Consider the following 23,578-nt stretch of genomic DNA (forward strand, 5'->3'; position numbering starts at 1 on the left):
ATTGAAGAAATAAGAATGAATAAATAATACACACACATATATGTATACATTACTGCTATTACATTAAAACTAAGTTTGATAATTTGACCCAATTAGACATTGAAAAGTTACTGAAAGAGTTTATATAATAAAAAAGATTAAAAAGCTCCTTCTTGGATTCTGTGCTATAACAAAGATCCTAAATTAACATTTGCTAAAAGGCACTGTTGGACAAAGTGGGAGGTACTTTATCAGTAGTAGATGGTACAGTGATTACAGGTATACTTGGAGGTGACACAAAATAAAATATTGTACCCCCCAACAATCTTAGGACAATAAATACAGAAATAATAGATATGCCTTACTTTATAGTCTTCCTAAATTTCTCATAAAACCTGTTGTCCTAAAATATTTCCGTATAGAAGAAAGATGCTTGGACACCAAACTAATATATTTAAATTAACTCTTTGACACAAATGGGTTTGACAAAATGGGATCCACATTCTGCCAGGAAAATGGGTTAATTTGACCCAATACATGTTAAAAATTTTTTTTAAAAAATGAGGAATTTTAATTTCCCAAAGTTATATAAAATAAGTCATCAGCTGTTTGTGTATGGATGGTGTTTGGGGTAAAAGGAATAGCAGATTTGAGGAATCAGTCATTATCACCTAGAAAGTTATCTTTTAAAAAGCAGAGACTTAAAAAATGTTCTAAAATGTTTAAAAGTTTTGTGGAAATTTCTGTTTGCGGTTCTAATGGAAATATCATCCAAAAATCTATGTCATATGATTATAATAATTTTATAAATAATTTAGTGAGATGGATAGAGTGGGAATTGCTTTCAGTGTTAAATACTGTTTTTTGTTGGAGGCAGGCTGTAGCTGTAAGAAATAAGTATAAAATTAAAACTTCATTTTTCACATGCAATCAATGTGGAGGCAAAAAATTTAAATGTCTATGGGAATGTTAAATAGTTTTAAGTTGTCAAAGTATTTAATGTTAAGATATGTATGTACCATATGTACAACTTAAGTTTCCAGAAGTTCCAGTAAAGGAAATTTTAACTATAATAAAATCTGTCATCTTTTTTTCCTTTTCCACACACACACAAAAGCTAAACTCATCAAGCCATTTCCATTGTAAAGAGTACTCTTAGAATTCTTCACTTCAGAAAGTTGAATCTTTGAATATGCATATCTTATTTGCATTAAAATACAGTTATCTGCATTGCTATTTTTGCCAGCCTAACTGTCAAAAGTGCATCATACTTGAATGGCTATTTTTTTTTTAAAGTGACAGTTTGAGTGCATAAGCCTTGTTTAATTTTTATATAATTATATCCTTGATGGCTCAAGTCCAATACTTGATTTCATGACAGTCGTGGATCACTTTATAACTAATACAATTATACAACTGTATTATAGAGATGATTTTACAGGCACTTAATTCATTGCCAGCTGCTAGGAAAAGTTAGGGATCACCCAAAGTCAAAGAAACACCTGATAGTACATCAGGCTCTTTGCCACTATAAAGTACTTAGTTCTCTAGGAACGACTTGACAAAGCCTATTGGCAACAAACTGAAATTCACCCACAATTATGCAGGTAGAATCCAAACAAGTACGAACTCATTATGACATTGACACGCACGTTACTGAGTTAACAAAATCATTACTGCATAGAGGATATGTGAAAAACATATATTCATAGAAACATTTCTTTTGCAAATGGATTTTAAACACTTTGGCCACAAAGGAATATCATTTTGAGAAAATATTAACATAGATGATGTGATCCTTGTGATACCTTCTTTTGAAACTTTTGCAACTTTATTGTATTGTATTGTATTGGTTGTATTTCTTTCTTTATGTAGGTGATTGTCCATTTGGTGTTTTTAGAGCACCTACTATATATATGCAAGTTACTATGGGCCAGGAGTACCGGGCAAACAAGAGACAAATTGTCTTTCTTTGTGAACTTTTACTCAAGTGTGGCATTCAGGAAACAAACCTGCAAATACATCTCTCAGGTGGTGCCAGGTAGTAGGAGAATTAAATTATCCACCGACCATAAAATGGCATGGGTGTATGTCACTGAAATGCTTAACACTGTACCCATGAAACTGCGCAGAACTGAGCACTAGAGCCGGCCAATCAGAGTTCACTTCACTTGGCTATTACTGTATTACCTCATTGAATGGTTGAACAGTAAAACTCAGGTACATTGAAGATTAACAAAATATTGCTAAACTAGCCTATTCCAATTGAATAATTAGTATTTAAGGATCATTTAACCTATTCTTATAGCTGACCTTTTCCCAATGACGATGATAGTCTCAATAACTATTGTGACTTTTATAATACTGAAGTAAAAAGTACTTATTTTGTTCCACCTAGCTTAAGTCATAATAGAGACCTTTCATTTTGATCTCAATGTGACATGCTAAAACAAGCATATGGCAAGCAATTGTATGGATTTTGGTTATTCTGTATAGTCTCTGTATTTAATATATATCACCTTAGGACATAAATCTTCCAGCTGAACAAATGATAGGCAATAATCAGCATTGCATGCATGCAAAAATAAATAATTAAACCAGAATTCAGTTTCATTTATGTTAAAATAATAATATTTGTAAGAAGTGGTCATGAATTGTTTAGCAAACAATAATTTGTTTCAGAACACAAGTATATTATTTAGACAGGTATAGATGGAAGAATGGGAGGAAGAAAGGTTGGACAGAGTAAGAAATAAAGATCAGGAGAGAGGGAGTGAGGGAGGGAAGAGAAAGGAAGGGAGGTAGAAAGGATTAGAAAGAAGATCATTTTCTTTTTACTATCACAGGAAGTCATTCATGTTTCCCAGTCACACTTCATCTTGAGAAAAAAGAGGGATGTTTAGTTATACAATTATTATCTATTTAATTCTTTTCAGGTATATGCTTCTTAAGTGAATTAATTATATCTGGAAAGGTTTGTTTATTTCTGTTAATTTTCAGTAAATCTCTTGCTGACATCTATGTGTCTAATATATATTGTGTGGTAGGCAGAAAAATTGCTCCCCCTCTCCAAAAGATGTCCCGAGCCTAATTCTGCAACTTTTGAGTATGTTACTGAGCATGGCAAACACTACTTTTTAAATGTATGATTAAATTAAAACTCTGAGGAACCAGCAGGTGGCATAGTGGTTAAGATGTTGGATTCCCACATGGTTCACTGTGGTTCAAGTACTGACCTGGTGGCTTGAAACATGTGAGGCTCGTGTACGTGAAGGCCCAGACTCATCAGAAGAGAATGGAGAAGAAGGGATTATGGCATGACTGTCCCCCTTGGGGGAGGGGGTGTGATTTCTCACTTTCAGTCTCTTTCTGTCTCTGGTGAATGTACACACCCTATAGCAAAAATCTCTTTCTTTAAAAAATCATTAAGACGCTGAGCTTGGGAGAGTATCTTGGATTACCCAGCAGGGCCAGTGAGAGTGCATGGGGTTTCAAAGGCTGAGAACATTTTCGGCTGTGGTCAGAAGAACACTTAACAATGGAAACATGGTCAGAGAGGCAATATTGACTTTGATGCTAAGAGGAAGGGAGTCTTGAGACACCCATGTGGGTGATGTCTAGAAGCTAGAAAAGATAAGAAAAATGTGCTCTTCCCAGCCTATTCAGGAAAGACCATAGCCCCATTGACATATTGGTTTTAGCTCAGCAAAATCTAACCTTAGAGAAGTAACCAATCTGTATGTACATATGTGCTGTGATTTCTGGTTTAACCATTGCATACCTTTGTCCCACACAGTTTGGTTTTTCAAAGCGTGCATACAGTGTATGACAATCGAATTAAGGATATAGACATATTCTTCTTTATCATTTCATATTATACTATGTTGGGTTCAGGTGATAATAATGCTACTACTTTCCTTTTTTTTTTTTTTTAAGAACATGTTTAATCATAAATGTCGTGTTTAGCCCTGTTGTGGTGTCTACACTCTATCATAGAAATTGAGGGACTGAGGCACTCAATATAGAAGTAGAGGAAGTACTGGTAGATACCGTTACAGTCTAATCAGTGAGAAATAAGAGGACATCCAGGCATAGCCAAATTATTGGAGTTTTATTGATTACACTGGCAGAATACAGGACGACTCACGTCTCTCAAAAACCCCCGCAGCCCTGAGTGAAAGGTGAGGGGTGCTTATAAAGGCAAAAATCACATTCATAAGGCTTCAGCAGTTAGCGTAATGGCTATGTCACTGGACTCCCACGTAGTCGACTGCGGTTCGCATCCGGGACTGGTGGCTTAAAACTCACGCCAGGCACGTGTGCGTGCGTGCCCAAGATCCCGAGAGGAGAATGGAGGAGAAGGGATTGCGGCATTGCCAACCCCCCGGGGGTGATTTCTCGCTTTCTGTCTCTCTGTCTCTCTCTGTCTGGCGAGCTGTCTGGCGAGCTCACGCACCCTATAGCAAAAAAACCTCTCCAAAAAAAAAAAAAACAACATTCATTTCTGGGTTGACAGTGATTACAAGAACAAAGAACTGTGAGCTTGAAAGGGTAAGGGGTAGAGACTTACAATGCAAAAGCAGGTTAGTCTTCCTAAGGGTATGTTCCATCCCTACCTAAACACAGTGGAATCTTTTTTTTTTCTTTTTTTTGGGAGAGTTTTTTTGCTATAGGGCGCGTGCACTTGCCAGACAGACAGAGACAGAGAGATAGAAAGCAAGAAATCACCCCCCGGGGGGATGGCCACGCCGCAATCCCTTCTCCTCCATTCTCCTCTCGGGATCTTGGGCACGCACGCACACGTGCCCAGCGTGAGTTTAAGCCACTGGGTCTGGGATGCGAACCGCGGTTGACTACGTGGGAGTCCAGCTACATAGCCATTATGCTAACGGCTGGTCCCCACAGTGGAATCTTAATGACCTTAATGACTCAGTGCAAATGGGTCTGGTGGTGGTTGATCTTATCACCATAGAACATCCTAAAGTAGGGAGTTTCGGGTTATTTAGCAAAGACAGTGGGCATTATTAGTCACTCTCTTTACTCTTGGCGAAAGGAAGAGGCAAGTTTCCAATCTAAAGAGGAGCTCAAAATGGAGGTGCTCCGGTTGCAAACCAGAAACTGCGTGGAGTTGGGCAGGAGGGAGAAAATATTTAACAGACACAAGGAAGTGTGTACACAAGTAGGATAGGCCATGGAACAGCGTTCCACGGGTTAGTTTCTGTTGTTTTAAGCCACTACATTTTCGGTAATTTGTTATAGAAAAAGTAGGAAAGTAGGGTCAGCCAATGGTGCCGTGGTTGAGGCAGTTAGATCCCACGTGGCTAATTATGTGGCAGCTTGAAAAGTATGTGCATGTGCCCAAAATCCATAGAGGAAAATGGGAAAGAGATCGCGGCATGACCATATCGGGATATGGTACTTTCTCCATTTCCCGCTCTCTGACTCTCTCTGGTGAACACATGTGCACTATAGCAAATATTTTTAAAAAAGGAAAAAAAATATTTAAAAAGGTAACTAATACATATTACAAAGTTACAGCCTAGCAGTTAAAAACAAACAAACAAACAAAAAACAAGATATTTTATATCTTTTCCATGGCCTTGGAAATAACATAGATATAAGAAATAGAATAATACCTAATAAAAAATATTTATGAAAATACTAGAAATTTCTCTCAAAACCAAATATAATATCTTTTATTTTTAAAGTTCTTTTCCAAATTCACAAAAATGCATGTGTGACAAAATATATACTATCTGCTTCAGTACTGGTATAGCAGGAGAATCAAATAAATTTTTATGTAGTGTCATAAGTAGGTAGAAGATAGTTCTTACTTCCTTTCTTACCTAAAAGTCATCCAGGACACAGTAATACCAGTATTTGTTAATAATCAGTAATTGAATTAAAAATTCAGTCAACAATTCATTTGAGATCTTTTCATATGCATTTTATTGTGCTACTAAATGTAATAATGATAATAAGATAGAATCTATATTAGATGTAAGCAAAAAGACAAGGTGAAAGTTGAGTTATAGATTACAACTTAAAACTATGCTTGATTAAATGTATTTTCTGGTAACAATTATATATTTAATTTCTAGCATCTATTATTTAAAGTTTTCCCTAGGGAAATAGAAAATTCTTATTTTAGTGTCTATAAACATAATCTGAAACAATACTTCTGTTTCTAACTTTTTATTAGGTTTATATATTGAAATATTTGCTCTAAAAAAATTCTGAAAAATGTGGACCCTCCCCCAAGGTAGTTATTAAGTGACCATTAAAAATGAATGCACTCAGGCAAAATTTATTTAGCTGCGGAGCATGAGGAGGGCACAGAGGATATTTAGAGGAACTAGAGGCTAAGAGGAGTTTGATTTGATGAAGATTTCTGGAATATCTACAAGGAAGTATGTAATTGACCAGAATACATTTTACATCATTTAAACAGGGCTTTTCTGAGCAGAAAGACAACAACAAAACATGCTAAAAAAATAAGTATAAAGAAATGTAAAATACAACCAAAAAATAGAGTAAAGTAGGCATATACTCATTTATGTGTTGACAAAATGTGGGTTCATGCTGAAAGTGAAAAATTAAACAGGGAACAAGCAAATGAGACAGAAGATTACTCAGTATAGATTATTCTGCAGAATGAAAAAATGCAATTGTAAAAGCACCAGCTTCAATCTTTTGGTAATGAAGTTAACCTGGTATCAGTAAATTATGGAGTTGTATCAACATACCTGCTTCACTTCTGCAAATAAGGTAGTTTAAACATCTACCATGGATGAAGGGTACTAGAGACAATCACAGAGGAGGAGAGAACCCTCATCAAGCCAACCCATGACAGGGAGGTTAGGGCAACTGGATCCCATGGCCTAACAGTATGGCTCAAGCATCAGACTGGAAGCTTGAGAAACATGCTGGGTGCATGTGTATGTGTCCAAAATCCTGAAAGGAGGGAGAAATGGAGAAGGGATTGCAGAGTAACCATCCCCATGGGGGCTACTTCCACACATTCTCTCCCTCTCTCTCCTCTCTCTGTCTCTGTCTCTCTCTGGCAAGCACATGCACACACACACACTCTGGAGAAAAAAGAAACCACTGTCAACCCTTGTGTTAGTGAAAGGAAAGAACTAACAATAGTGAATAATCCTGATCTCTAGCTTCTGGGACACTTGACTGACCATCTTCATAGTGAAGTATATATTCAGGTATCTATAACAATACCTCAATATCTGATGTAAAATTGTGAAATTTCTGCTCATTTTCCATGCTTGCCTCTGGTTCTGGTACCTATTGATTCAGACCGGGACTGCTTTTTGAAGTTAGGCAAGTGCTGTTTGCCTTGATGTCAGTCTATGTTCTAAACTTAACTGGGCTCCACAGAGGCAGGAACAAAAAGAGATTCTGAGTAGAGACTTTAATAAAATAGGTTTCTCAGTACACAAGTAAAGCATAAATATACTGCATACCAGAAATATAAAAGAAATGTCAAACCCGATAGAACAACTTTTTGATGTAGATGTCACAGATCAAACTTTTGGTGGGGAAAAATGTTGATGAAATGTCTCTGAATCCTCCAGAAAAATTTATCTGTTCACTCAGAGATTTATTAATAAAAATCTTTTGATATCAACTGGATATATACAACGAGATTTCTACACTATGACAAACAAACTGCTGGTTTTATAACTTCTGTGAGTTCAGGTTATTCTGTCCTCTCGGACTCACGTATGAGCAGAGTATATTGTAAACTCTACTTTTTAGATTTCATCAAAATTGTGGTGTACCTTCTGTGTAATATCTCAGTCTTGGTTGACTATATTGTCAAACACATGTGTTTCATGTCAGTAGGTTTAAAAGAAAACATCGGTGTGTTTAAATACAAGCCAGAAAATACTGAAGTCCTCATGTCCTTTCTCAACCAGATTAGGTTCCACCCTGTCGCTGGGCTCACATTTGCCCAGTTTTTTTTTTTTTTTTTTTTTTTTAAATCTCAATGGCAAATGATCCAATTGCAGGCTGTCTATGAGCTTCTAAGGTACATTAGGTAATCAGTGCTGTTTTGTTTGTAAGTGAATATATAAGAAAACTTGTAAGATTTTTTTTAAAGAAGTATTTATTTCATTCTATTTATGATGATTTTTTTTTTTTAGAAAAACTTGCTATAGGGCACATTCACTCCCCAGAGAGAGAGAGAGAAAGTTAGAGAGCAATCTTCTAGGTCTGATACTTGAACCACAGTCAGCCTTGAGAGTCCAGTGCCTTACCACCATGCCACCTGCTGGCCCTTCAATTCATTTGCTCCTCACTGAGCCTATCATATTTTCTTGGAAAAAAAAACGAAAATAAATACAAAACAGTCCTATTGAACCTTTCTATTCTAGATCTGTTTATTATTCTATTCATGCTGACTGGACTCACTTTAAATTGCTATCAACATTTCTAGTAAAATTTTATTCCTACAATTAATACCACTGTACTCCCTAGTTCATTTACTCCTGTGTTTGTAGATAATCGTTTTCTGCATTCCTCTCCAGTATGATGTATGTCCCTCCAAAATTCATGTGTTAATATTTTATTATGGGGGTCGGCAAGTGGCATGGTGGTTAAAGGCACTGGACTCCCACATGGCCGACCACGGTTCAAGTCTTGGACCTGGTGGCTTGCTTTCTCACTTCCTCTCTCTCTCTCTCTGATCGAACTGGAAAATAATAATGATGATAATAATAAATAAAGTTCATAAAATAATTATTAAAAAAAGATTTTATTATGAAGATATTAGAAGGAAACGATTTCATGGTATCAAAGGTGAGACTTTGGGGATTGATTAAGAGATTAGGGTGGGACCTCTACAGTTGAGTTCTAGTGGGTTTATAAAGAGAAAATAAGACCAGGAAACTCATACAGAGCAAAGAGCACTCTCTCCCACTCTGCACTATGTCGCAGTGCGATACACCTAGAAGATCCTCACCAGAGGTGACACCTGGACTTTAATTCCCCAAACTATGAGCTGCATAAACCTCTATTTCTGTAAATCACCCAGTTTCAGGTATTTCAGTTAGCAACACAATAGTGTACTAAGGCACTCTGTCCCTTTACTCTTCTATTTTAAAATTCATTCATTTATTTCTTCCATGAAAGACAGAGAAAGAAAAAAAGAGAGGGAGACAGGCGGGGTATTTAGACCATGATCCACCTCCAGTTTCAGCAAGCCCACACCAACAGCATGTGTAAAGATCCCCGGCTTGTTCAGGGAGGTCTCAGGAGGTGAGCCGAGGACCTTTTCCATGTGGATCCAGTTGCCTTACCAATGTGCCACCAGCAGGGCCATCTCTTTAAATTTTTAACATCTCCAGCCTTACTCTTACTTGATGAATCTCATTGCTATTTGAAAATACAAGCAATCAGAAGAGAACTTTCATACCACATTCATCAAAAAAAAACCCTCGATGATTTCCTACTATGCTGGATATAAATACCATTGTTCTCTCAATCATGTATAAATCCAGTCAAGAGCTCCTTACTCCATGTTCTTCTCTTATTTCATCCAATTACTCTCTTTTTTCTTCCTTTTCTTTCACAAAGTCTTCCTCAGTGTTTCCTCGAACACCAGGCATTTGACTATGCAGGTATGTGGACATTGTTCTTAAAAATGTCTCTGTAAGGGCCAGCAGATGGCATAGTGGTTTTATTGCTGAACTCCCACATGGCCAGCTGCAGTTCTAGTCTAGGACCCGATGGCTTGAAAGTCACACCAGGTGCATGTGCATGTGTGCTGAAGATCCTGGGAGGAGAAAAGAGGAGAGCGGATAACGCTGTGGTCATCCACCCTCACTTTCCCTCTCATAGTCTCTCTCTCTCTGGAAGCAAACATGCCCTAAGGTAAAAACCTCTGCAAAAAAACAATGTCCATATATCTGTATGGTCAAATTTCCTCTTTTCAGGAGAACCTTTCTAGACACTCTCATTTCAATAGATGCCTCCAACACAGGTACTTCCTTTCTCTTTGCCCTGCCAGAAACATCTCTATTGCATTCATGTCATGTGTCCAACAACAGGAAATGAGTTGCTGTATGTGCTGCACTTATAAAGGACCTGCCAGCATCAGAGCCATCTGAGAGTTAGTTGTTGTTGTTGTTGAGGATGCAACTAGTATTATCTAAATAGTATTTTCACTTGAAAAACTTCTCAGTTCACTTGCATTGCATGGTAAATTTGATGAAGGTAAGGATTGGACTCTATTTCACTGCATTTATCTTCAGCACCTCGCTGTCCCAGTGCCTCTGGACTGCTGTAACAAAACATACACAAGCTGGGTAACTTAGGAAAATACAATCGAATCTTATTTCATATAGTCTGGAGACCAGGATGTTCAGAATCAAGGCACAAACAGACTTGGTGACAGGTGTAGGCCCTTTTTCCTAGTGTAGGGCTAAGGCAGTTCTTGGGGTCTCTTTGTTAGGGCATTAATTTCAATTACGAAGGCAGCGCCCTCATGATCTCATCACCTCCCTGAAGCCCTACTTCTGAACACCATCACCCAGGAGGCTAGGATGTTAACATATGGCTATGGAAAGACACAAACAGACCATAGTACAAACACAGTGTTTGGTACATAATAGAGGCTTATCAGTGTTCATGGAAATATACCTGAATATTTAAACGCTTTTAAGAGTATAATAATACATTAGTCATAATCTGTCTGTTGTCTACCTGTATATCTTTTTGTTTGTTTGTTTTTAGCCATGTGTGTATCTTTCTATTGGTCTATCTTCTTTTCATCAAATAAGGGAATCTTATTCAAAACGTAGTTGAAAAAAAGATTTCAATCCAAAGCCTTATAAAATGAGTGTATGTTTCTATATCTTCTTTAAAAGTAGGTATGTTTAAAAATGTTTACATTTTTCCCCTGTAAATAAGAATTACAATCTGTTACACTCGGCTTGAGTCGAGTACTCTATTTCTAATCTGTTCTGGGCTGAGTGCTACGTAAAACCGTTTGGGAATGATTGTATCATATATTACACAGTGGCTGGGACACAGTAGACTCAGAAAATTTGTTCTGTCAGTCTATTCCTCTGTCTTTCAAACTACAGTCTAAGAAATAGCAGGTTTGGAAAGTACTTCCCTTTACTTTTATAGACTTGTTTCAAATATTTACACTTGATCTATATATTTGCAGTAGTACTGATTACCCAGTAAGTTACTTATTTATTTACCTGCCTTTTCAATTAGAGAGCAAACTACTGAAAGGCAGAATGACTGCCTAAATTGTTGTAGCCAACGATTGTTGTTTAAGCCAACATAATGGCTTAAACATAAAAGGTGGGTTTTTTGGTTAATCACATCTGCTCACATCTATCAATCAATGTATCAGTGAGGGTCCTTCCAGTGTTCATTTATATCTGTCATGTACTCAGAGAATTTTTTTGATATTTCTTTTTTGTGTTGCTTGTTATTTAATTTGCTAGAGGGTGCATGTGTTTTCTAGAAAGAGAAAGAAAGTGGGAAAGCAACCCCACTTCTCTGCCATGGGGGACGGACATATTGCAATCCCTTCTCCTCCATTTCTCCCTTTAGGATTTTGGCACACAAACACACATACCTGGCATGATTTCAATCCTTCAGGTCCAATACTTGAATTACATAGTTGACTATGTGCGATCTAACCACCATGCCACTGGATGGTCCAGTATTTCTGTTTCCATTTGTGTTCATAGTGTTTACTTTCTATATAAGTAATGATTTTTTTAAAAATAAGAGTTCACTTTTATAGAAAATCACTTCATAAATATATAGGTGTGCTATCAAAATATCAAGTTAAGAAGTTTCTGTGTCTTTGTGATTACATTGGTAACAGAAATGCCTAAGATTGGGTAACTTATAAAAATAAAGCTTTATTTGTCTCATGAGTCTCGTGGCTGGAAATTTTAAAGCATCGCAAAATAGCCGAAGACAGAACTTTGAGCAGAGTGGAGCACGGTCTGTATACAGATAGGCATTTGTTCTTATAAACCTACTGGCGCTCGGTTATTAGGGCCCCTTGCTGACTACCTGATAACTAATCTCTTTCTAAAATTCCCACCTTTCCACACCATAATGGATCAGGTTTTTACTCTCTTAATCCCATTACAGTGGCTTAACACATGGGTTTGAGAGGACACATTCAAACTACAGCAATTTATAATGCTCTGTCCATATGTGCAATAGAAACTATGGAACATCTAGTGCATTGTTGGAAAAGTCCTGATGCATTTTTGTATACAAAAACAGAAAAATATGTCATGACTTTTCCTATGACCTAAGATATTCCTATTCACCTATGTACTTATATGTACCTATGAGGTGTGCATACAGTTTGTATTGATGAGAAAAGCTTAACATGGACTGCATAAATGTACATAATTGTGTGTGTGGTTCCCATTAAAACCTTGTATTAATACCTGAACATAATATGTGTTTTGAATCATAAGAAAGTTCCCCACCCTTGGGGACGAGCAGGTGGCCTGGTGATTAAGGCACTGGATATCCCCACATGGCCAACCACGGTTCGAGTCTCAAACCTGGTGGCTTGTGGCTTGCTTTCTCACTCTCTCTCTCTCTCTCTCTCTCTGTCTGTGTTAGTACATGTCTCTGGTCAAATTAAAATAAGTGAATGAAGTTGAATAAATAATTCTTTAAAAAAAAAAGAAGAAAGCTTCCTACCCAATTACCAAGGGGTAAAGTGATATAACAACTATTCTACTGTCGCCTCTTCTTTTTTTTAAGTTTATTTATTTCTTCCATGAGCAAAAAAGAGAGAGAGAGAGAGAGAGCACCCATACCTGAATCTTCACAGTAAGACCCACCCCCAGCCAGTCAAGATCACAGACAAATCCACGTGTGCTTGGAGTAAACAGGGAGACTCAGGGTGTGAATTTGGTGCCTTCCCACTTGGCTTCACCATCACAGAGTGTTGTGTTTATGCTATGCCATTACAGCTGGTTCTTTTTATTTTCATTTATTTAATTTTTAACTCTACACTCCACAACCCTCCTGCACTAGATTCAGACCCCTGTACTTTTCCCCTGTGCTTATGGAGAACAGTAGTGTGGGAAGCATTTCTAGGTGGCTTTACATAACACAGAGTTTGGGGATCATGATTTTTAAAAATTTATTGATTTAATGTGATGGGAGATGGACAGAGAAAGAGAGAGAGAGAGATTGAGAGGATGAGAAAGCAAGCCACCACGTGCGGTCGGCCATGTGGGAATCCAGTGCCCTGAACCACCACGCCACCTGCTGGCCTGGAGAGCATGATGTTTCTGTAGGTGTCCACAGGCCAGGGCTGTGGGTGCTCCTCAAGCCCTCAGTCATTTAGTATCTGAGTAGATTGTTGAGTCCCTGATGGATGAAGAGACTGCAAGGAGTATTTCACTGACACAAGACATTTGTGCATGTCAGCCTTCCTCCCACTCAGGAACCTGTAAAACTTCCTGGAGAAGTTCTTTTAAGACTCACCAAAGCAGACCACATTTCCATTTTGTTTACAACTAGAATTTTTACATAAATGGAAGACTTTTTTAATCCCATGGAATTATTTTTTTCTATAATTAGATATGTAAAGAATATCCCTGGTAGGGAAAGGCCTACATAAATATATTTGTACTCTAGAACAAACAAGTGAAATTTTCTTAAGGTACCACTGCCTATGTAAACTGAAAAAAGATTCTTGCATCTGTGCTTCTAGTAAAGTTATAAATCTTTCAGAATAGTCTAAAAGAAAGGATTCTTTAGTTCCACTTTTTTTTTTCCCCTGAGAGAGAGATTTTTGCTACATGGTGGATGCGCTCACTGGAGAGACAGAGAGACAAAGCAAGGAATCACCTGCCAGGGGAAAATGGTTATGCTACAATCCCTTTTCCTCCATTCTCTTCTTGGGATCCTGGACACATATGCACACGTGAATGGCATTCGTTTCAAGCCACCACACTTGAGTTAGAATAGAGGTTATTTAACCATTCACTGTGTGTAAGGATTTGTTTCCTAGGCCAGCTAGTGGCATGGTGGAAATACAACATTCTGTGAGACTGGAACCACACGGCAGGTGCTGTGTTTGCATCCTGAGGACTCTGTGTACATGCAATGGGTGTGCATGTGTCTGTGATCTGGACTGACTGAGACTGGAGATAGATCATAGGTTTGAAACCCTGTTGGGGGTGATTGTATCTCTTTATATATTTGTCTCATGTGAAGGAAAAAAGTAAACTTAACAATTAATTCCCTGGCACATATGGAATGGATAATTATTTCTGACTGCCCTAGGAGTTGGTTATGACTGCATCTATGTCTAAAGTCCGTTCTGCCCCATCCGAGATCCCTATAAAGCCACACTGCTGCCTGCATACTACAACTTCTAGTTGCAAAGAATCAACACCCACCAAAAGTAGCCAGCTTTGTGGCCCAGTGGTTGGGGCAGCTGGATCTCACATGGCTGATTGAGGGTTAGAGTCCCAGACCTGGTGGCTTGAGACACATGCTGGGCGTTAAGTATGTATATGCCCCAAATCTGGAAAGACAGAAAGGTGGGAAGGCCAGAGAGACAGAGGAGAAAGGATTCAAGCAGGACCCTTCCCCACAGGAAGTGTGTTGTTCTTTCCTCTCTCTGTTTCTCTCTCTCTCTCTCTCTCGGGAGCTCTTGCACTCTCTGGTAAAAAGAAAGAATATTCCATAGAGGGGTATTTTAAAAAATATCAGACCAGTAGTTCTTAGAATTCATGGTCTAAGAAAGTGTCAGTCAGGAGCTATCCAAGGAGACATGACAACTACACATATTGTTATCCTGCTTAGGATCCTGGAATAGAAAAAGAGCATTAGGTAAAAGTGAACGATTTGGAAAAACTTTGGACTTCAGTTGATAATAATGTATCATTATTGGTTCAGTAATTGTGCCAAATGTAGCATACTAATGTAAGATAATAATAGGGAAAGGAGGTGGAGGGAACACGGACATTCTCTGTACTGTATTCTCAATGTGTCTGTAATTCTAAAAGCAGTCTAAAATAGAAATCAATTAAAATATATACCTCACAAATTAAAAAAGTTAAGATTCGATGCATATTGGATTGTCACATCCAATATTTTCATTGAGAGCATATTAACTTGAAAAATGCATCTGTTTATGAGTCATATTTGTACCATGACAATAAAAAATTATGTGGGTTTGATGAAACCAGTGGTTGAAAATATTTACATCCATTAACCACAACAAAATTATCATCTTATTAACAAATATAATTGGAAATATATGAAATTAGTAAAAGGATATTAGGAAAGTAAAATAAAATGCCTTAGTAAATATATAAAATGCTTCTTGAAACTGCTAGTATATTTTCCCAAAGTAAAAGTGTTAAGTCAATTGTTGTAATAATATCTAATAAAATGTTGCTAGTTCTGAGCATTTCCATTTAATAGTGTATCAGAATATAGTACTAATTCCATCATCTAGCATACAGGGAAAAAATTCAATTTCTTATTGGAAGGGATATTATAACAATGCATTTTTACATTAACTCCTTTTATCCTGTATTTTAAAGCTGTGTATAGTCTAAATCATTTATTACACAACAGGCAGGGTAAGAGATCAGAGAATGAGGTAGATTCATTAAGTAGTTCTATTGAAACTACATGGCTAAAAATATGAACTAACAAGAGAAACCAAGTCTGTGTTTTAGCGCAGTCAAATGTCTTAGAGTGTGGTCCTGATTAAAACAGGCATAACCAGTCATTCACTGATAAACCAGGCTCTATTCTATGGCACCTGAAGATGCAAAGAGAAATACGTACTCTGTGTAGGAAAGAACAAGAAGGAAGAGGTGAATGTCAGAATGGTACTTTCTTTTTAGGTAATTGTAAAAAAAATATGGCAAAATAGAGCAGCTGTCCCCTAAAGCTATAGAAATTAGAAAAGGGAGAGATTGGGCTGGCTTTGTCACATTTTGGGATCTTACCTGGTTTTAACAAAAAAATTTAAGAGAAATATTATTTTTAATCCCCAAATTTGTGTGGAATTTCATGCCATTTGCTCTACATTTTCAGAGAAAAAAATGACTCCCAGAGACAGCTGCTTTTAATGAAAAAATTGTGAGCCGAGTACTTCTAGGGCGTTTGTTACTTTACAATGATCTTTTTAAATTTTATTTCTTGAGAGAGATAATTTTGCTATAGAGTATGCTCACTCGCTGGAGAGACAAAGAGAGACCAAGAGACAGAAAATGAGAGATTACCACTCCCCACCCCCGCCCCTGAGGGGATGGCCATGTCACAATCCCTTCTCCTCCATTATCCTCTTGGGATCTTGGCACGCATATGCATGTGCCCAGTGTGACTTTTAAAATGCCAGGTCTGGGGCTCAAACCAAGGTTGACTATGTGGGAGTCCATTGATATAGCCATTACACCATCTGCTGGTCCCAGTTTATAGTTATTTCATTAGTTGACAACAGGTGTCAGCAGAGACTATAGACTTCTGAAATCATGATCTTGCTATAGATCCTAGATATCTAGTTTCAGTAAAAAATGAAAGAGGACAAAAATCACTAAGTTTAGATAAATTGAGAGGTGTTGGTGAAAGTAATCCATTCACCAAAATAATATGCTTTTTGGCTTATATTTGACTTCAAAGATAATTTCTTTATAAATAGACATATCTACATAATGGAGATAGTAATCTTGCTATATTAGTGTAGATGCCTGAAATATCTTGCCACAACTTGTCACTTTTTATATCTCCAAACTAGTTCAATATAACTCTCAACCTCCAGATTCCTCCATGTTTCTGAGTTCCTCCTTTGAGAAATTAAGATCAAGAATTAGAATATTTTCTAAGAATGAATATAATCAGTTATCTTAGATGTTACTGTCTCTGCACTGTATTTTTAAAAGTTTATTCATTTGTTTCTTTCATGAGAGAGAGAAACAGAGAAAGGGAGAGAGATACAGTAACTCCAGTAGGTCTATGCCATGATCCACCCCCAGGCCTTATCCAGCTGGGATTCCAGACAAGTGCACATGCCCAGCATATACAGAGGCTTTGTGATATCAGCCCAAGCAAGACCTTTCCATTCATCCTTGGAACTGTGGAGGAGTGCAATCCCACCGTGCTACCACAGCTGGTCATGGCATGGGATTTTTAACTTGAGTTTAGTTTTGACACTTAGTTTTTCTCTCCAACAAATATTTTGTTTTCTACTTCACCTTTAGATATTGGACTCTTGGGACCAGCAGATGGCATAATGGTTATGTCACTGGACTCCCATGTCATCTACTGCAGTTTGAGTCCTGGACCTGGTGGCTTAAACCTCATGCTGGGCATGTGTGCATGCATACCCAAGATCCTGAAAGGAGAATGGACTAGAAGGGATTGCAGCATGACCATCCCTCCTGGAGGGGGGAGCGATTTCTCGCTTTCTGTCTCTGTCTCTGTTTCTCTGGTGAGCACATGCACCCGATAGCAAAAACCTCTCTCAAAAAAAAAAAAGAGATATTGGGCCCTTGGTTTTCTCTCACCTTGAATCTCAGTCTCAAAGACTTATTCCTTTCCCCAAATTGTGTCTGTCTCTTTACATCTCTTCATTGTTCTCCTGAATTGAACAGCTTATCTCTGCTTGCTGGTCATTGTCCTTGAATTTCTATATCTTAGTTCTAGAACTTGTTCCCTAAATGATTTTTTTGAGAGGTTTTTGGTATATGGCATGTGTGCTCACCAGAGAGACAGAGATACAGAGACAGAAAGCGAGAAATCACCCCCCCCCAGGGGATGGTCACACTACAATCCCTTCTCCTCCATTTTCCTCTCGGGATTTTGGGCACACATGCACACGCACCTGGCAATGAATTGAAGCCATCAGGTCTGGGACTTGAACCGTGATCGACTACATGGGATTACAGCAACAGAGCCATTATGTCACCTGCTGGTTCCATTCCTAAATGATCTTAACTAACTTTCCTAGATCTGTACCTAATTCCCTTTTCTGGATATCCTAATTTCCTTCTCTTGAGTCTTGCAAATAAACCCTCTGCATTTCACTGCTTTTGATGTCTCTTTTTCTACTGTCTATATGCATTTCATTCTTAAGTAGTTCAATCACAATTTCTACATTATTATGTTGTAGTCTCTGGAGCTTTTAGTCGTTTTTCATCCACTAGCTGACCTTTCCTTAGTTCTATGAGGTTTTATTTTTTTTAATCATTCATTTTATTACATCTACTTGTCCTTTCTTAAATAAGAACCCAGTCTCCTAAATTGTGTTCTATAATGGAAGGTATAAGTTTTATTTAGCACTATAATTCCTACTCTGTATTCCAGAAAGGGTAACCAATACTCAAGGATAGCCCAAGGAAGTGAACTGAGAAAACAAAATGTTATTTCAGAGATTAAAATCATGGTGGATTTCGTTTGTCAGTTTCTAAAGCATGAGTAGTCAATTATACACATGAAGAAAATAATTATTTCTAACTATGGTGGCACTGAATATTCAAAAACCAAAAGAAAAAAATAAGTATTTATTCAGCTATTTTATATTAAAATATGCTCATACAAGTTATTATACTCATTGGAATTATTGATCTCCATTTGTGATAACAATATTAGGTTATATTTTATCTTCCCATCTGTAATTTATTAAAAAACTGACATGATTTAGTTCCATAGTATCATGATTATTTCAGTCATATAAATTGAGCCTAATTTCACATTACATTTATAACTATTTAGAAAGATTCATGTGTACTCAGAACTCTCATTGAAAGAAGTATTTAAAACTTCTATTTTCTATCTTGTTCAAAGGGAAAAAAATCTATAAATACTTCCATATTTTCAACTATAAAAAAATTTAAGTAGTTCATTAACTAGTAAGCATTCCATTGATCTGAAAGAGGAGTGTAGAAAAACCTATCATTCTTATTCTAGGACTCTGGTTCTTAAAGTGGAATGTTCAAACAGCAGCAGCTGCAACAGCTTGAGAACTTGATAGGTGTGTAAGCTGAATAGCTCCTTACAGGTAGGAACATCAGAGACTCTGGCTGAGGCCCAGCAATCCGAGCCTTAAATCCTCCAGGTGACTCTGATGTAGGCTAGAGTTTGGGAACCAGTCCTCTAGAAGAACTCATAAGGAGACAAATGAGAACATAAAAAGAAATAAGATTATAATTATATATTTTATGTAATTGTAAATTTATTAAAGATCAGATGAAAATTATATTTTGTAATAACCAGTTATAATTTAAAATTTTCTTAGAAATTTTATGGTTATGAATATATCAGCAGTATTAATAACTAAAACTAAATGAACCCTTAGACAACTATTTCTTATCATTTTTGTTCAGATTTTGTCATCAAAGATATATTTTAATTCTTGTTAAGTTGAAAGAAAATCTTTAATGTCAATAGTACTTGTAGGATATCGTATGAGAGTGTTGTTTTCATTTTTAAAAATTCTAAAAGAATGCTGTAACTTATCCACAAAATATTAAAAATATATTTAGTGTTCTTTAATTTTAATGAGTTCACTTCTGTAAGTGATCATAACTGATAGGCAGAAGAAAGAAGTAAAAAGGAAGAAAGGAAGGAGGCAGAAGTGAGAAGAAAGCAAGCAAGAAAGATTGATTTAAAATATTTTCATTTTACAGGGTAATATGCTTATGTAGATTTTAAAGGATTTAAATAAAGTGAAATTTTCTTCAAGAGCATCTGATATGCAGACACCGCAAAGAAGAGATATAAAAGTGGCCCTTAAAATTGCAAAAATGTGCAAACTCATTTGTAATTAGATAAATGAAATGTAAGACAATATTGAGATACCATTTCTTTTTTTTTAATTTAATTTTATTTTTGGTGAGGCTTTTCTATAGGGCACATGCGTTCGCCAGAAAGACAGAGAGACAGAGAGACAGAACGCGAGAAATCACCCCCCAAGAGGGATGGCAACGCCGCAATCCCATCTCCTTCATTCTCCTCTTGGGATCTTGGGCACACACGCACATGTGCCCGATGTGAGTTTAAGCCACCAGGTCCCGGACTCAAATTGCTGTCGACTACATGGGAGTCCAGCAACATAGCCATTATGCCAACCACTGGTCCCTGAGATAACATTTCTTATTACACTGGCAAAGATAAAAAAAGTATGATGAAACATTCTGTTGGAAAAACTGTAGAGGAGCAGGCTCTCCCATCCTGTGCAGTAAGATTGTAATCTGGGGACCAACAGGTGGCATGGTGGTTAAGGTGCTGGACTCCTACATGGCCCTCTGTCTCTATCTATTGAGCATATAAATCCTATGACAAAAACCTAAATAAAAAAGGGAACACAATCTAGTGCAATGATTCTTGGGAGAAATTTCACAATTCCTAACAAAACTGCATGTACACTTACCTTTCAACTCCAGAAACTCTACTTCTAGAGATTTATCCTGTGTCTTCTAGGAATTCAAATATAAGCACACAGAAGATTAACATGTACCATTAGTTTATTCAATCACGCTTCTAAAGAGGGACACATGTATAATTTTTAATATTTCTCTATTACAGAACATAAACTAAGGTACATTCATATCATGGAGAACTTTACCACTTTACCTGAAAAATAAATAAGAAAGATCTCTATGAACTCTTGTAGAATAATTTTGAAGATATACGGCTATTCACTTTGAAAAGCTGTGTTGGTATGCTACTCCTTATGTAACAAATATTTTTTTGTTTATGCAAAAGAAATAATTTATACAAAGGAAATATAGGAAGAGTAAAATGTTATTAAAAAGAAAAGGAGATTGTATCCTTGTGTTTAATGAGTCGCTAAAAGGTAGAAAAAAAAGAGAATGGGAATGAGATGATAAAAATATGGCAGTGGCATGACTTCTGAGTCTACTTTTAGTGTAACTCTTATTCTTAAAATTGTAGCATGATTGATATCACCAAAAAATAAACAAAAACAAGTAAAGCTATGAATGTAAACCACCATATATAGGTACTATGAGTAAAATAAAAACAATCGAAACTGAACCCAAAAGAAGAACATAGCCATTCTCATGAAGATCTCCAGAAAGAACCAACCTAAGTACCTTTCAAAATGTATTTTGATTGGAACTATGAGACAGAAGAGAAAAACAGCAATATGTCAACAACACATTCTAGTTGTTGGATCAGTTTCACATGGGTATATCAATTAGCAATTCTGAAACTGATCAGAACTTCAAAAATGTCAAAGGCATGAAAAACAAGAAAGATTAACATGTTAATAAAAAAGGATCCTGGAGAAGACTAAGGAGACAAAATGACTAGTTGCAGTGTGGGATTCTGGATGTAATCCTAGCACAGAAAAGGACATGAATAGAAAAAATAGCATAAAAAATATATTAGAATCTGTATTCTGGTTAAGATTACAACATCATTGTTAATTGCTTAGATTTGATCATTGTGATACATAAGGTGCTAACATTATTGGAAGTCAAGTGAAAAGTACATAGGAATTCATTATAAATTCAATAAGTCAAAAACATTTTTTGAGGGATTTTTGCTATAGAACATGTGCACTCACCAGACTGACAGAGAGACCGAAAGTGAGAAAGCACCCCAAGGGGAGATGGCTGCACCACAATCCCTTCTCCTCCAATCTCTTCCTGGGATTTTGGGCACACATGCACATACACCCAGCACGAGTTTTAAGTTGCCAGGTCCAGAACTCGATCTGCAGTAGACTACGTGGGAGTCCAGTGACGTAACCATAACACCATCTGTTGGTCCCCCAAAACATTTAAAAATAGATAGGAAAGGAAACACGGAAGGAAGGCAGGCAGGCAGGCAGGCAGAAAAACCAGAGGGGGCGGGGGGAAGCTTATAGGAAAACTTAACATATAAGTATGTTGGTCATCAACAGGCAAGAGATTTTGTTTTATGTATTTAAAAAAATCCATACTTTTGTTACATTGCTTTTTAAAAAAAAACTTTTCAGATCTTATTTGAAGGTTGAAATAAACTTAGGAGGATCTAATATATACAAATACTTGAGTCTCACCTCAAAGATGTAAATGAAAATATTACCTAAAGAAGGAGACTGGGTATTGGTGATTTTAAGAGGACCTCCAGTGAACAGTTCAGACAGGTTTAAGAACACCTACTTTAGAACATAATGTATTTGATTATTTAACTATGCAAAGTAAAATATGTTGGAAAGGACCTTCAAAACGTTAAAAAAAAAAAACAAAAAAAACCCTCAAATAATAGTGAAATTAAAGTATGAGTTAGTTTTGATGCCAAAAAAAAAAAAATTTGAGATCCATGCATAGTTTCTTCATAATATGAATTTCTGTACATTTTTGAAGATCATCTTACATAAAGTTAATTGAAGATATAGCAGAAATGAAAGTATACCCTTCTATCGATAATATAATTTTAATATAATTTTATGTCAAAAAAGATTACATTTTTTCTATAACTTAAAAAATTATTGTGTAAAATAAGCAAACAAACAAGTTAAAATGCACTGATTTATCAAAGAAAAACAACTTAAATTGTTAGGACCAGCAGATGGCATAATGGTTATATCAGTAGTCTCCCATGTAGTTGCTGTGTTTTGAGTCCTGGACCTGGTGGCTCAAAACTCATGCCAGGCATGTGTGTATGTATGCATAACCAAAATCACAAGAGGAGAGTGGAGGGGGAGGGAATGTGGTATGGTTATAACCTCCTGAGGGATGATTTCTTACTTTCTGTGTGTTTCTCTAGCAAGTGCATGCACCCTATAGCAAAAGTCTCTCTAAACTCTAATAATTAACTTTGAGTGTCATAGAAAGATAGTAAGAGGCGTATAAAAAATAAAGGTTAGAGCTGTTACTCTAGCACACAGTTCAGTGCTGTGCATGCAGAGCTGCATCCCACATGGCCTACTGAGATTTGCATCTGGGCCCAGGGAGTTGGAAAAGCATGTCAGGTATACCTGTGTTTGTGCACCCAAATACCTGACAGGATGGAGAAATGGAAGAAAACATTATTACACTTTGTCAGCATACCACCAGAGGTGCTTTCTCTCCTTCTCTCTCTTATTTTCTCTCTCTTACACATGAATGCACATACCTCTGACAATTAAAAATATATATAGTAATAACACCAGCAGTTGGGATAATGGTTGTGTTGCTGGACTTACATTTAGTCGACTACAGTTCAAGTCCTGGACTCAGTGGCTTGAACTCATACTGGGCGTGTGTGCATGCATGCCCAAGATCCTGAGAGGAGAATGGAGGAGAAGGGATTGTGGTGTGGCCAAACTCCCTTGGAAGAGGGGAAATTTCTTGCTTTCTGCCTCTCTCTGTCTTTCTGGCAAGCACACGCATCCCATAGCAAAAACTTCTCAAAAAAGTGTGTGTGTGTGTGTGTGTATATATATATATACACATAATAAAATAAAAGTAATTAAAATGGATATATTACTCCTCTCCCTTCTCCATCTTCGAAAGTTTCAACATTTTAGACATGCAAGCACACCACGTGTTTCTCAAGCTGCCACGTCTAGGGTTTTAACTGTGTAGTCAGCCATGTTGAATTCAGCTGCCTCAGCCAC

Source organism: Tupaia chinensis, unplaced genomic scaffold (assembly GCF_000334495.1).
Source record: "Tupaia chinensis unplaced genomic scaffold, TupChi_1.0 Scaffold000370_1, whole genome shotgun sequence".
Lineage (NCBI taxonomy): Eukaryota > Metazoa > Chordata > Mammalia > Scandentia > Tupaiidae > Tupaia > Tupaia belangeri.